This window comes from Cololabis saira, chromosome 7, assembly GCF_033807715.1.
Source record: "Cololabis saira isolate AMF1-May2022 chromosome 7, fColSai1.1, whole genome shotgun sequence".
In the NCBI taxonomy this organism is placed as follows: Eukaryota; Metazoa; Chordata; class Actinopteri; order Beloniformes; family Belonidae; genus Cololabis; species Cololabis saira.
The window spans coordinates 6,630,666-6,643,689 of record NC_084593.1 but is presented as its reverse complement, the minus strand read 5'-3'; positions in this window follow the sequence as shown (position 1 = coordinate 6,643,689).

Genomic DNA, 13,024 nt, shown 5'->3' with positions numbered 1-13,024 from the left:
AAGTTGACAAAGCCGCTTCAGGCCGGTCATTCATTCACTCGACGGTGGCCGCGTCTCTCAGTAATCACCCGTAAACATGACCCGCTCCAAATGACAACACATGGACCCACATTCCTGCAAACCACAAGACGACATCTATCATTTCAGCAAGGTGTTGATGTGTTCAGATAATTGGACATGGAATACCGTGCTTTCCATCCAAGTGGTAACCTGAACTGCATTTCTGACAGACAAAGCAGACTGGACTGTTTCACTCCACCGCGTGTAGCACCAGAGGTGTCAAACCTTAATTGAATTTTCATTGCCCACTTGCTTTGTAATGGCATGGCTTCCTTTCGGAATTAAAACTTGCCAATTCTGCAAAACATGGAGGTCTGGTCCTGGTTTTTGGTGCAGCTCCAGGCCTTATATGTGTTTCTGTACTTGAAGGTAATGTATTCAGTAAGCTGCACAGACTCTACGTGCGATAGGAAGGGCCAATTCGGAGTAAATTTCCTAATTTGTTTTTCCACTTCTCTGAGCATATAAAGCCCCGGGGTTTTCCGCTGGGACTTGTGCCACATCAAATCATGGTATAATTTAAGAAAAAGGCATTAAGACATAACCTATAGAACTCTTTCTAAATTTCACAGAAAAGATTCAATGTCAGCAGTCAAAAATCTGTGTTGTTTGTGCTGTCACATCAACCAAAACCCAGTAAATCTACCCAGGCCAGCTGACAGTCTTGTCTGGGCCCCGGACAAAATAATCTAAGATGGGCCCCCCTGCGCCCGGATCTCTCCTTCTCCCTCTTCCTCTCCTCTCCCTCTGCTCTTCAGGTTTTTATACAAGCTAATGGACGTTAACATTAGAGCTAGCCAGTTAAGTTAAGTTAAGGACTTTATTAATTCCAGCTTCACCGTCACCACCTTTTTAAAATATTTGTGTAGAGAATCTCTGAGGGCTCTATTTTCTTCTTCTCTTCTTCTCTTTTCTCTTCTTTTCTGAGCACCGGACTTGTGCTGACCGGACATTTTGACCATTCTAATGGTTGAATTAAATGATAACATCAAATTTTGATCAGCGGTCAAACCATTTTTGTGTTGGGGGTTCTTGACCACAAGGACAATTAGGAAGATAACAAGCTTTTATGTAACTCAAATACTACATATTTTTTCCACAAATAGGCATATTTTAAAACATTTTCAAAAATGATTCCATAATTTAATAAGAATTAAAAAAAAACAAAAAAAAACCTTTTTTTTCTTTTTTCTTTTTTTTTCAGTTCTGGGCCCCCCCGCCCCTACCCTGGGCCCGGGACAACAGACCCGTCTGTCCCCCCCCCAACGGCAGGCGTGAATCTACCTCAGCCTTTCTTACCGAGTGTTCCTCATGCTGAATGTGATTCTAATTTTCTGTTATTTAAGGTTAAACACTGGACAAATCCAGTGCTTTTCCATCCCTCCACACCATCTGGTTTGAACATGAAGCTGTTGTACGTGTCCTCCAATCTTAACACAGGGAGAAATCTTCAGAAGATTAACTGATCTCTTTTCTCACTAAAGAAAACAAGTTTAGTAGGACTAAACATGTCCGGTGCATGTGCAACTGGGAGCTGTCTCAATGCACAAGGGTCATCGTGCTCTTGCTGCAATCAATCTGAATGATTCTCTGTAAAAACATGAACAGTTTTCCTTGGTATGTGTGTAAACTCTCGCCTTTTATGAAACGGTTAAGGTGCACTGTCATTGTCACCAAAGGTGAGTTGCTGTTTTCTTTTTTTTGTTTGCTCAAAAAAAGTGTACAGCGTTCCAGACTCTTCTGGCCCTTTTGAGTGAACCATCCAGGTATCTGTGTTGAATGCACTTATGCACTAAAAAGGTACAGTATGCACCTACATTATTTGTAACATAGCCGTTGGCTCATTCTTGTTTTGTGACATGAAGAAACTCTTGTAATTTTTAGCTAAGAGGGTCCCCCAGTGGGGCCGAAGGTTAGCTTTTATGATAATGGCTAAGATTTTCTCCTGTTCGGTCTCTTGCTTGGTCAGTAATTTTTTTCTCCATCATTACTGTACTAAGACTTTTAGTTAGGGATGGTAATTGACAAGATTTTATCGATTCCGATTCCATTTTCGATTCTGTTTAACGATTCGATTTTTTTATCGATTCTCTTCTCGATTCTCATTTGGAAAAAAGGAGAACAAACATTTTCGATTAGCATCAACTTTGTTTTATATCTTTGAACAAAAAACACAAGTGAGGTCTTAAGACGCCCCCAGCCTTGGGCTCCTCGATGGTTCCAGGGGGTCCCCACAAAATTATTTGTAATTAAAGCTGCAAGCAGCGATGAACGGGCCCTCACACTCACGGCCACCGCCCCCATAAGCATATCAGAAATGACACCACCCACGACTTCCTATGTCAAACCATTCAAAAGATATAGCAGAAAAAAGGGACAACCAATCAGAAGAAGGGGCGGGGCTAATTCAGGCCAATGAAGGTCAAGGACTCCATACAGAATCTGATGACACCACCCACGACTCTCTATGTCAAACCATTCCAAAGTTATAGCAGAAAATCGGGACAACCAATCAGAAGAAGGGGCGGGGCTAATTAAGGCCAACGAAGCTTAAGGACTCATTACAGAGTCCCATGACACCACCCACGACTTCCTATGTCAAACCATTCAAAAGTTATGGCAGATAAAAGTATTCTAGGGGGCGCTGTTGAGCCGTTAGGCCACGCCCATTAATGCAAACCATGAAATATCAAATTTATCGCCAAGTCTGGCTTGCATGCAAAATTTGGTGACTTTTGGAGAACTATCAAATATGGACCAATCACATGAAGGAGGGGCGCGCCTTTTGGCGTCTAGCGTCGCCACGGTAATACTTTTGAAAGAGAAAAGTAATGCGTGGTGTCGCAGGATGTAGACGCACATTTTGATGTATAACACACCTGGGTGCACGTTACAGTTCGGGCTGAATTAACTGCCGAAGGAATGGCATAAATTTCGCCAAAATGACACAATGTATTCAAAATGGCCGACATCCTGTTCGGTTTCGGCCATGGCTCCAAGAGACTTTTCTTTAAGTTGTGCCATGATACAGGTGTGTAGCGATTTTCGTGCATGTACGTCAAACCGTATTGTGGGGCTTGAGGCACAAAGTTTTCCGGGGGGCGCTGTTGAGCCATTTTGCCACGCCCATTAATGCAAACCATGAAAGATCAAATTTATCGCCAGGCCTGGCTTGCATGCCAAATTTGGTGCCTTTTGGGGAACTATCAAATATGGACCAATCAGATGAAGGGGGGGTCCGCTTGTTGGCATCTAGCGTCGCCACGGTAACACTTTTGAAAGAGAAAAGTAATGCGTGTAGTCGCAGGATGGAGACGCACATTTTGATGTATAACACATCTGGGTTCACGATACGGTTCGGGCTGAATTAACTCTCGAAGGAATGGCATATATTGCTCCAAAATTTTGCAATTAATTCAGAATGTTCAAAATGGCCGACTTCCTGTTCGGTTTCGGCCATGGCGCCAAGAGACTTTTCTTTTAGTTGCGACATGATACAGGAGTGTACCAATTTTCGTTCATGTACGTCAAACCGTATTATGGGGCTTGAGGCGCAAAGTTTTTTCTGTCTGAACCAACCAGATGAAGGGTGGCCGCGCTTTTTGGTGTCTAGCATCGCCACGGTAACGCTTTGGAAAGCGAAAAGTAATGCGTGTAGTCGCAGGATGGAGACGCACATTTTGATGTATAACACACTTGGGTGCACGTTACGGTTCGGGCTGAATTAACTTTCGAAGGAATGGCATAAATTTCGCCAAAATGACACAACTAATTCAAAATGGCCGACTTCCTGTTCGGTTTCGGGCATGACGCCAAGAGACTTTTCTTTCAGGTGCGCCATGATACAGGTGTGTACCGATTTTCGTGCGTGTACGACATACCGCATTCTGGGGCTTGAGGCACAAAGTTTTCAAGGGGGCGCTGTTGAGCCATTTTGCCACGCCCATTAATGCAAACCATTAAATATCAAATTTTTTGCCAGGCCTGACTTGCATGCAAAATTTGGTGACTTTTTGGGCACGTTTAGGGGGGCAAAAAGGCCCTCCTTTCGTCAGAAGAAAAAGAAAGAAAGAAAGAAAGAAAAAATTCCTACAGATACAATAGGGCCTTCGCACTGAAGGTGCTCGGGCCCTAATAATAAATGATGTATTTAATAAATAAAATAATAATAAAATAAATATTCTTCTGTAGAAATTAACTAAATACAACAAATTATTCTGTGGCAATTACACAAGAATGTGCAGTAACATGTTCAACACCACAAACTTAGTCACTGCTCGGTGACATTCATCTATTCTGGCCTGCCTTGATGAAAGGAGAAGCTAGCACTAGCAGTGTTGCCAACTCCTCAGTAAGGAAAGTAGCTATTGGCTGTCCCAAAAGTCGCTAAATGACGTCATCGCCTAGTTTGCAAAATTGGCAATTTGCATATAACTGTAATGGACGCTGATGGAGAGAGGAATAACGTCGTGGGAGAGACAAAAGTGAGTAAAAAACACCCTAAATATGTTTAGAACTACAAATATACAAAAATAATTTCAACATTAACAACATTTAATGATTTTAATGCTTTGTATAGATCCACATTACACACATCAGTTTTGTCCTGTATTGTTAAATGAACAGCAAATTTAATCAAAAGATTGTTATGTAGGGTGAAATTGCTAGCTCTACAACCAACCCTCCTCCTTTATCCGGGCTTGGGACCGGCAAAGTGACCCAAAAGAAAAAAGAAACATTTACATTTACATCCCGCTCTGCAAGCCAGCGGCGGCTTTGCGCAAGCGCATTTCATTTGCAGTCTGGACGCGGAGTGGTCTCCTCTCTGCTCTGTTCTGCCCACCAGATAAGTCTCCAATAACACCAGAAAAAGTCGCTAGATTTGTCGCTAGTCGCTTTTTTGAAAAAAAAGTCACTATAGGGGTCTGAAAAGTCGCTAAATCTAGCGACAAAGTCGCTAAGTTGGCAACACTGAGCACTAGACTGCTCTTTAACTTCTCCCATAGATGAGCTGACGAGCTGCAGCTGTTCGCCGGAGCGCCCGGCTCTTCCTGCCACACGCCGGCTGACTCCGCGCAACCAGGTTGCGGAGGAAAGCACCAGCCGGCCGAGCCCTAAGTTTCCCCCCTTTGTTGAAATGTCCACATTCCAAGTATTGTCGCCCCGTTGTCATCCTTTTTGGTAAAATGTAACCAAACTTTCGAGCATTTATGCCCCTTGTCCCTGTGTTTTCCTGCTGGGCGTGAATGCGCACGTTGTGTAACAACGCAACGTGTGTGGTGACGTCATTCGCACCCACTGGAATCGATAAGGGAATCGTTTGCAAAAAAGGCAAACGATTCCAAGGAATTGAAACACTGGGAGTGGGAAGTTTCAGCTCAACAAGAACCGGTTCTCAATTCCCATCCCTACTTTTAGTTACTCTCAGCCATGATATCTGCTATAGCCCTCGGAGCCAGTTTTGTCATTGCAAAAGACGACCTGGACAGGGGTCTAAAGTCACTTAGGGTGTATCTTCTGATTGTAGGGACAGGAAACTGTGAGCTCTAGAGAAAACTTCCTTCAAGTAATCCATTTTTCTTTCAAATAAAATTGAAACCGATAAGAAAAAAGTTATTAAAAAACAAAACTCCAAAAAAACTCCTGTGTGCTGCTTCACCTCAAAGTATAACAGATATAAAGAGGTAATGTTTAGGTAGCCGTCTCCTAAAATTATAATCTGATTAAGAAATGTAAATTGAGAATAACAGTGGAAATCATTGGGAAGCCTGAAAGAAAAAATACATTTTTCAAAGTTAAGTGCACACAGGATTGTTATATAATCAAATCAAAACCTCCATTGGGCAGAAAAATACCCTAAAGTAGATTTAGCAGACTCTGCAGGATGCTGCGCTGTGCAGTCATCTGCACAGCAATGGTTTTATAGAAGATTTGAAGGCTGGAGGAGGGAAAGATACAGCCAAATGTCATCTGTGGAACAGTTTAAACTCAAACTGATGGTTTCAACAACAGAATAATTATCCTAAACACGCCTCAAAATCCACTGCACAGTGCACAACCTTAAAAGACGTGAGGTTTAAGCTTGCACATCATCATGGACAGATCAGGAAATGTTTGCAGAATGTGCTGAATTCTTTTATTAATATTCTTAGAATGTTTTAATTGAAAATGGGGTAAAAAATAAAGCACTTTAATAGATCATACTTTTTATTTACCGATTTAAACTTTATTTAAACAAAACTTGAGTCACTGACATTGATATCTGTTGCAGGGGAACATGGCAAGAGTTTAGCAACTCTCCTTCTGAACATATTTATCAATAACTTTGGACATCGCAGCACAAAATACATGAAAACTGAGGTTCTGATAGAGCCCACAAAACCCAAAACAAGTCCTGCCTAATGGTTTCATGTTCTCTCTCATTTATAATTTTGAACCAAAAACTTTGACAGTAAGCAGATTGAGCAGTTTCAGTCCATTTTGGAAAATTCTCTACACAGAGGCGAAGCAAAGCTAAATTAAAACTTTTTTCCCCCAGTTCAGTTTGAACCGAAGAAACAGAACACGAGGCAAAGTTGTTTATAGGTCTTTGGAGATATGTACATAAATAGAGGAGGACTAAATCAAGGAACGCTTTATATGAAACGTTATCCTGCGTAATTCTTCGTACCGGTTAAGATGGCCAGTCAGTTTTGGCCTCGCGTTGAGCTGTAAACTTGATCTCTTCCAGTATATTCCAAAACAACCACATCACTGCTGTAGAATGGAGGTAACAAAAACTAAACCGCGTACCTTGTTCAAATTCCCATAAAACAACTTGGGGAGTGCAAAAAGCCTACGTATATTTATGCCTTTCTCATAACGGCACAAGCTAAGAAGGCCAACGCAATCCCAAAATGCCGTCTGCTCTCATTTGTCAGCTCCAGCCGGCTGATTTAAGCGTCTCCAAACCATTCTGCAGAAGTTCTGCTGAACAAACATAACATTTTTAAATCACTCTCCAACAAAAGAAGTAAAATATGGTTAAGAATACACACAAAAGAAGCTTTTTTTTTTCATTGTAGAGCCAGATAACATAGTAAAAGATATATAATTAAGCTCTTTTCATGGGTCCAACTTTTGCCTTCACCATAAATTGTCACAAATGTTGCATAATCCTTGAAGAAATGTTTCATCTTCAACGTGTTTTGAAATTAGGTCATTCTTTACTTATGTGGCTGTTCACAAAGAAATCTGATCAAATGTACCTAAAACAGCTGATTTAGACCAGGGGTCTGCAACCCAAAATGTTGAAAGAGCCATATTGGACCAAAAACACAAAAACAAAAACAAATATGTCTGGAGCCGCAAAAAATGAAAAGTCTTGTATAAGCCTTAGAATGAAGGCAACACTTGCTGCATGTTTCTATATTAGTTAGAACTGGGTCCTCTGCTGTAAATGTAGCAGCTAATGTCTTTCCACATGACTCTTTTTGTTACGCAAATCTATGGAAAAGTATAAGGGCCAGGCAGGAGAAAAATCAAAATGATATTTTAGAGGAGGAAGATTTTTTTTTCATTATGCACTTCAAGAAAAAAGTTGAAATGTTGAGAAAAAATTTGAAATGTTGAGAAAAAAGTCAAAATGTCAAGAAAAAAGTCAAAATGTCGAGATTAATGTTGCAGTACAATCTCGAGAAAAAAGTTCAAATGTCGGGAAAAAAGTTGCAATGTTGAGAAAAAAAGTCGAAATGTCGAGATTAAAAAGGAAAGGAAAAAGGAAGAAAAAAATAAAAAAGGTAAAAGAAGAAAAAAATAAAAAAAGAAGAAAAAAAAGAGTATTAGAGCCAGGCAGGAGAAAAATCTAAATAATATTTTAGAGGAGGAAGATTTTTTTTTTCATTATGCACTTCGAGAAAAAAGTTGAAATGTTGAGAAAAAATTGGAAATGTTGAGAAAAAAGTCAAAATGTCAAGAAAAAAGTAAAAATGTCGAGAAAAAAGTTGAAATGTTGAGAAAAAAGTCGAAATGTCGAGATTAATGTTGCAGTACAATCTCGAGAAAAAAGTTCAAATGTCGGGAAAAAAGTCGCAATGTTGAGAAAAAAGTCGAAATGTCGAGATTAAAAAGGAAAGGAAAAAGGAAGAAAAAAATAAAAAAAGGAAAAAGAAAAATTAAAAAAGAAGAAAAAAAAAGAGGAAAAAAAGGAAAAAAAAAGTCAAACATTTTTGAAAAAGCTCCAGGAGCCACTAGGGCGGCGCTAAAGAGCCGCATGAGGCTCTAGAGCCGCGGGTTGATGACCCCTGATGAGATTTTTTCCATCATTTCAATCTTTAAGTCTTTAACTAAACAAGTCTTTTTTTGATTGACATCTCTGGTGTTGGGAGGATTGTCTTGATTCAATAACGTTCACACATCTGCTGCAGGAACAAGATATTATTTTGAAATATATAATTTGATCCAGATTTGATACGTACTGAAAATTGGTGACTGGGGATTTTGAGGATTTTTTTCCCATGTACAACAAGACATAATTCTTTTGTTACCTAATATCAAATATATAACAAACCTGACTTTTGTCATCAGGTGGAGAAAAGTCTCCGGCCCCAGCGTGCCAATAGAATTAACGCCTCAATAAGGCTTTTACGAGGTCATTTCACGTCCATGCGTCCAGCCAATCCAAACTAGAGCAAGATGCCGTGGGTGGCTGCGTCCACGATGACCTCATACTTTAGCTCCATCCCAAGTGTAATTGTTGCTGCGAATGTGGCAGCTGAGCGGTTCTAGCGGAGACCAGGCTCTTTGAATTACCGAATCATGAATGATACGTCCTGGCTGTGGACGCGGCTGCAAATAAATGCCAGAGCACACCCTGCTGCATCTGGCTCGATGCGTGATTAGCTCTGGCGGTTAAATAAAGGGCAGATTGGCTCACAGAAGTGCTTGAAACTGTTTCTTTTTTTTTCTCCCAAGGACGGGCTCATCCCTCTGTCTCACATATGGATCTGATATTTGAAACATTCATAAGCTGATATGTACTACTGTTTATTAGCACACTTTTGGATGAATTATGGTCCGTTCCCTGACTTTGCAGATTAAACCAAAAGAGCTATGGCGCTGCATAAAAACAGCCTCATTTCAGAAAAAGTTGGGACGATATGTGGAAACTGGAGTCAAAGAAAAAACAAGAACGCTTGGACGCATCTGGGTTTTACCGTAATACAGTGGAAAGGTTTATTGTGGTCAAACAAAATCAATATATTCCATATTTCTTTTGGAAGTATTTGGGTGTTGTATGAGCCTGAAGAAAAGAACTGTCCAGACTGTTTTCATCAACAAGTGCAAAAGCAGGGCCAGTAATTGTATAGGTGCCGCTGGCAAAGGCCATTTACACTTCTGTGACGCCAGTATTTCTGTACAGAAGAGTTGCAGGTTTTAAAGGAGCATCTGTTCCTCTGAAGTCCAGGGGCCTCATTTATAAAACTACAAAACAGGGCTTGAAAGATGCGCACGCCACCTTCCACGCAAAGGTTGGGATTTAAAAAAAAAAAAAGATAAAGATACGGGAAAATGTGCGTATCTTTACGCAAACTTTGATCCTAGCGCACAAACATTTTAAAGATATGGGGAACTGGCGACGCAGGGGGTGAGGTGGTGAAATGAAGCCAGATTCATGTCATACTTTTAATGTCAACACATATCAGACTTATACAGTACTGTCTCAGAAAATTAGAATATTGTGATAAAGTTCTTTATTTTCTGTAATGCAAAAATGTCACACATTCTGGATTCATTACAAATCAACTGAAATATTGCAAGCCTTTTATTATTTTAATATTGCTGATCATGGCTTACAGCTTAAGAAAACTCAAATATCCTATCTCAAAAAATTTGAATATTCTGGGAATCTTAATCTTAAACTGTAAGCCATAATCAGCAATATTACAATAATAAAAGGCTTGCAATATTTCAGTTGATTTGTAATGAATCCAGAATGTATGACATTTTTGTTTTTTTAATTGCATTACAGAAAATAAAGAACTTTATCACAATATTTCAAATTCTCTGAGACAGTCCTGTAATATAATAGCGCTGATCGTGTCCTTCTGTGTTTGAAGCACAGGGTCAGTCAGGACTCTGCTGCTGCTGCAGCCGCGGTGCAGGACACGCCGGGAACCTCCTCGTCACCCACCGCTTCCAACCGTAGAGTGACTGAGGACAGAACAAATAAGTGCCGGGTCACTCTCCTCTTGGCCTCCACCTTCAGATCACACCACTTCTTTTTTATTTCTGCCACAGATCTGTCCGTGCCACTCACAGCGTTTAGCGCAGCAACGACCTGCTGCCGCTCACTCGCTTTATTTCTGTTAGTGATGCCACTACTGTGACCACCAAATAATGTGGTTTTCCTGCCTCCACCTCATCCACAACATCTCCATCTCCGTGAAATGTAGTTGCACGGTGGCTCGACACGTCTCATTCATCCTGACGCGCAGCAGAAACAGACTGAAGGTGGCGCTGCACATGCTCAGCAGGCTCATTCATATGCAAATACAGTCATCAAGTAGTTTGCATTGACCATTTATGGTAGAAAGTGGGCGTGTAGAGGGCGGGGTATGAGGGGAATTCACGTGCGCAACCTTCCAGCTGGACTGTGATTTATAAAGAGAACATTGCGTGCAGATGTGCGTGCACACGGTTTTATAAATCAGGATTTTTTTGTGCGCACGCCATTTTCGGCTTTTGAGCGCACGTACACTTTTAGTCTGAATCCTACGCACTCTTTTATAAATGAGGCCCTAGATCCTTTCCACAAACATTCATGCATTTTTTTTAAGACAAAACAACATTCTGCGCACTTTACAGAGACATGGCTCAGGAAGAAGAGAGGATTTGTAGTGGACTGGACTGCGTATAGTCTTGACCTGACCTGAGTCCAGAGCATGGGAACATTTTTTAAACAATAAATGCAACGATGTCTGCACACCCTGAGACATAATTCAGAGAAGAATAGCCAAAACTTTTCATCAGTTGGTATCCTCAATACCAAAATGCCTGGAGGATCACAACCTGAAATGCAAAAATGTATGTGTATTAACAACTAAACATGTGTTGAATGATTGATCCACTGTGATCTACAAATAACTGGGATTAACAAAAAAAATTAATGACAAGAAAAATAGCAAAACATTTGTCCTGGGTTATATCATCTGCAAACAAATAAAAGTCTAGTTTCATTTTTCATTTCCATGTTGCTCTACCTTATTCCGAGTAGGGGCTCCTTGAGTTGAATTAATTGGGCAGTGACATGAAATGATATATTGACTTTAGCAAAGGAACGATTACGGACGACCTCAAATGATTTGCCACCAAATGTTGCAGTCGGTAGCTCTAGTACTCTGCCAAGACCTTCCCTTGTCTCCAGTTATCGTCCTAGATAGCAACTTGGGCTTCTGAGTTGTTTACAAGAAATGGTAAATTGGGTTTTGAGCTGCTGCTCTTTTGCTTAACCAGGTGTCAGGTAAGGTGCTTCAAGTGCCTGCCCACCTCTCTTGGGACGCTTTCTTGGGAAAGCTCATCTGAGAGGAGCTAGGGCTCCAGTTAAACCCAAAAGTTGGGACTTCCTCCACAGGACAGGAATAGAAAGCATTGCAAGACGATGGTCGGAAAAACTGCCACTGTGACAATGTATACATTAGTTGATCTTGAATTGAAGTACCATATTTTCTGGACTATAAGCTGCACCTGCATATAAGCCGCATCCGCTCTTTTTCATTCATTCATTATCTTACCCGCTTTATCCCTTGCGGGGTCACGGGGGTCTGCTGGAGCCTATCCCAGCTCATTTTAGGTGAGAGGCGGGGGTTACACCCTGGACAGGTCACCAGTCCATCGCAGGGCCACATATAGACACACAAACCATGCTCACAATCACACTCACGCTCACACCTACGGGCAATTTAGAATGATCAATTAACCTAATATGCATGTTTTTGGACTGTGGGAGGAAGCCGGAGTACCCGGAGAAAACCCACGCAATTAGCACGCATCCGCTCTATTTAAAAAAAAAGATATTCAAGCCACAGATATTTCTGTTGTTAGATTAGATATTTACTACATGTACAGAAGGATTTTGAACTGTAAATGATGTACATGTTTGTACCTAAATAGATCCTTTATCTAACAGTGTCTTTTAACGCGGCAGCAACTTTGCTGATTAAAACGGGACAGAACCAAGAGAAAATAACCAGTATTTATTTATCTATTTATCTGTTTGAAATCTGCTTCTACTTCTATCTGCTACAGAAGAAGTAGCGTATTCTTCTTTGCATTTATTTTGTCTTAGTTTTGATTCTAATTCCGGTTAGAGCGCCCCGAGCGGTGGAAGAAAAATCCACAGAATAGCCGCACCTTTGTATAAGCTGCATGGTTGAAAACCTATGAAAAAAGTAGCGGCTTATAGTCCAGAAAATACGGTAATCGTTTCCTCACAGCTTTTTACACGTTTTTCATTGTCCCTCTTGGATGCCCGGGACACGTAAGCATCCTTGCCGAGAATTTCCAAGACAGTCCTGTCCTGTCCAATCTATGACGTCTGTATTTTTAAACTCTAGTTCAAGACTTGGACTACATGTCGTACAAATCAAACATGAGCGACAACAAGTAGAAGCCACCGGTGCTAAATCTTCTACTATTTTAAGAACCGCAGCAGGAAACTAGAATAATTTGGAGAAGCTGTTCCATCCCAAGATTGGATAAAAACACTGAACAAGGCCTGCCGGTAATTAGATTTACTAACCTCTGTAGCCTATAAAATTCTTTCCGTTCTTAGTTTCAAGGATTCTGGACGGCTGTTTGATTGCTTGACTTGTTGGTTGTGAGTTACTCGTGATATTGAGCCAGAAAGGCTTACAACAATCGAAGCCCAAAAGTCAGTTTGTGATAGAGAAAAGCTTTTTATTTGTGTTGACAGCATGCCTACGCT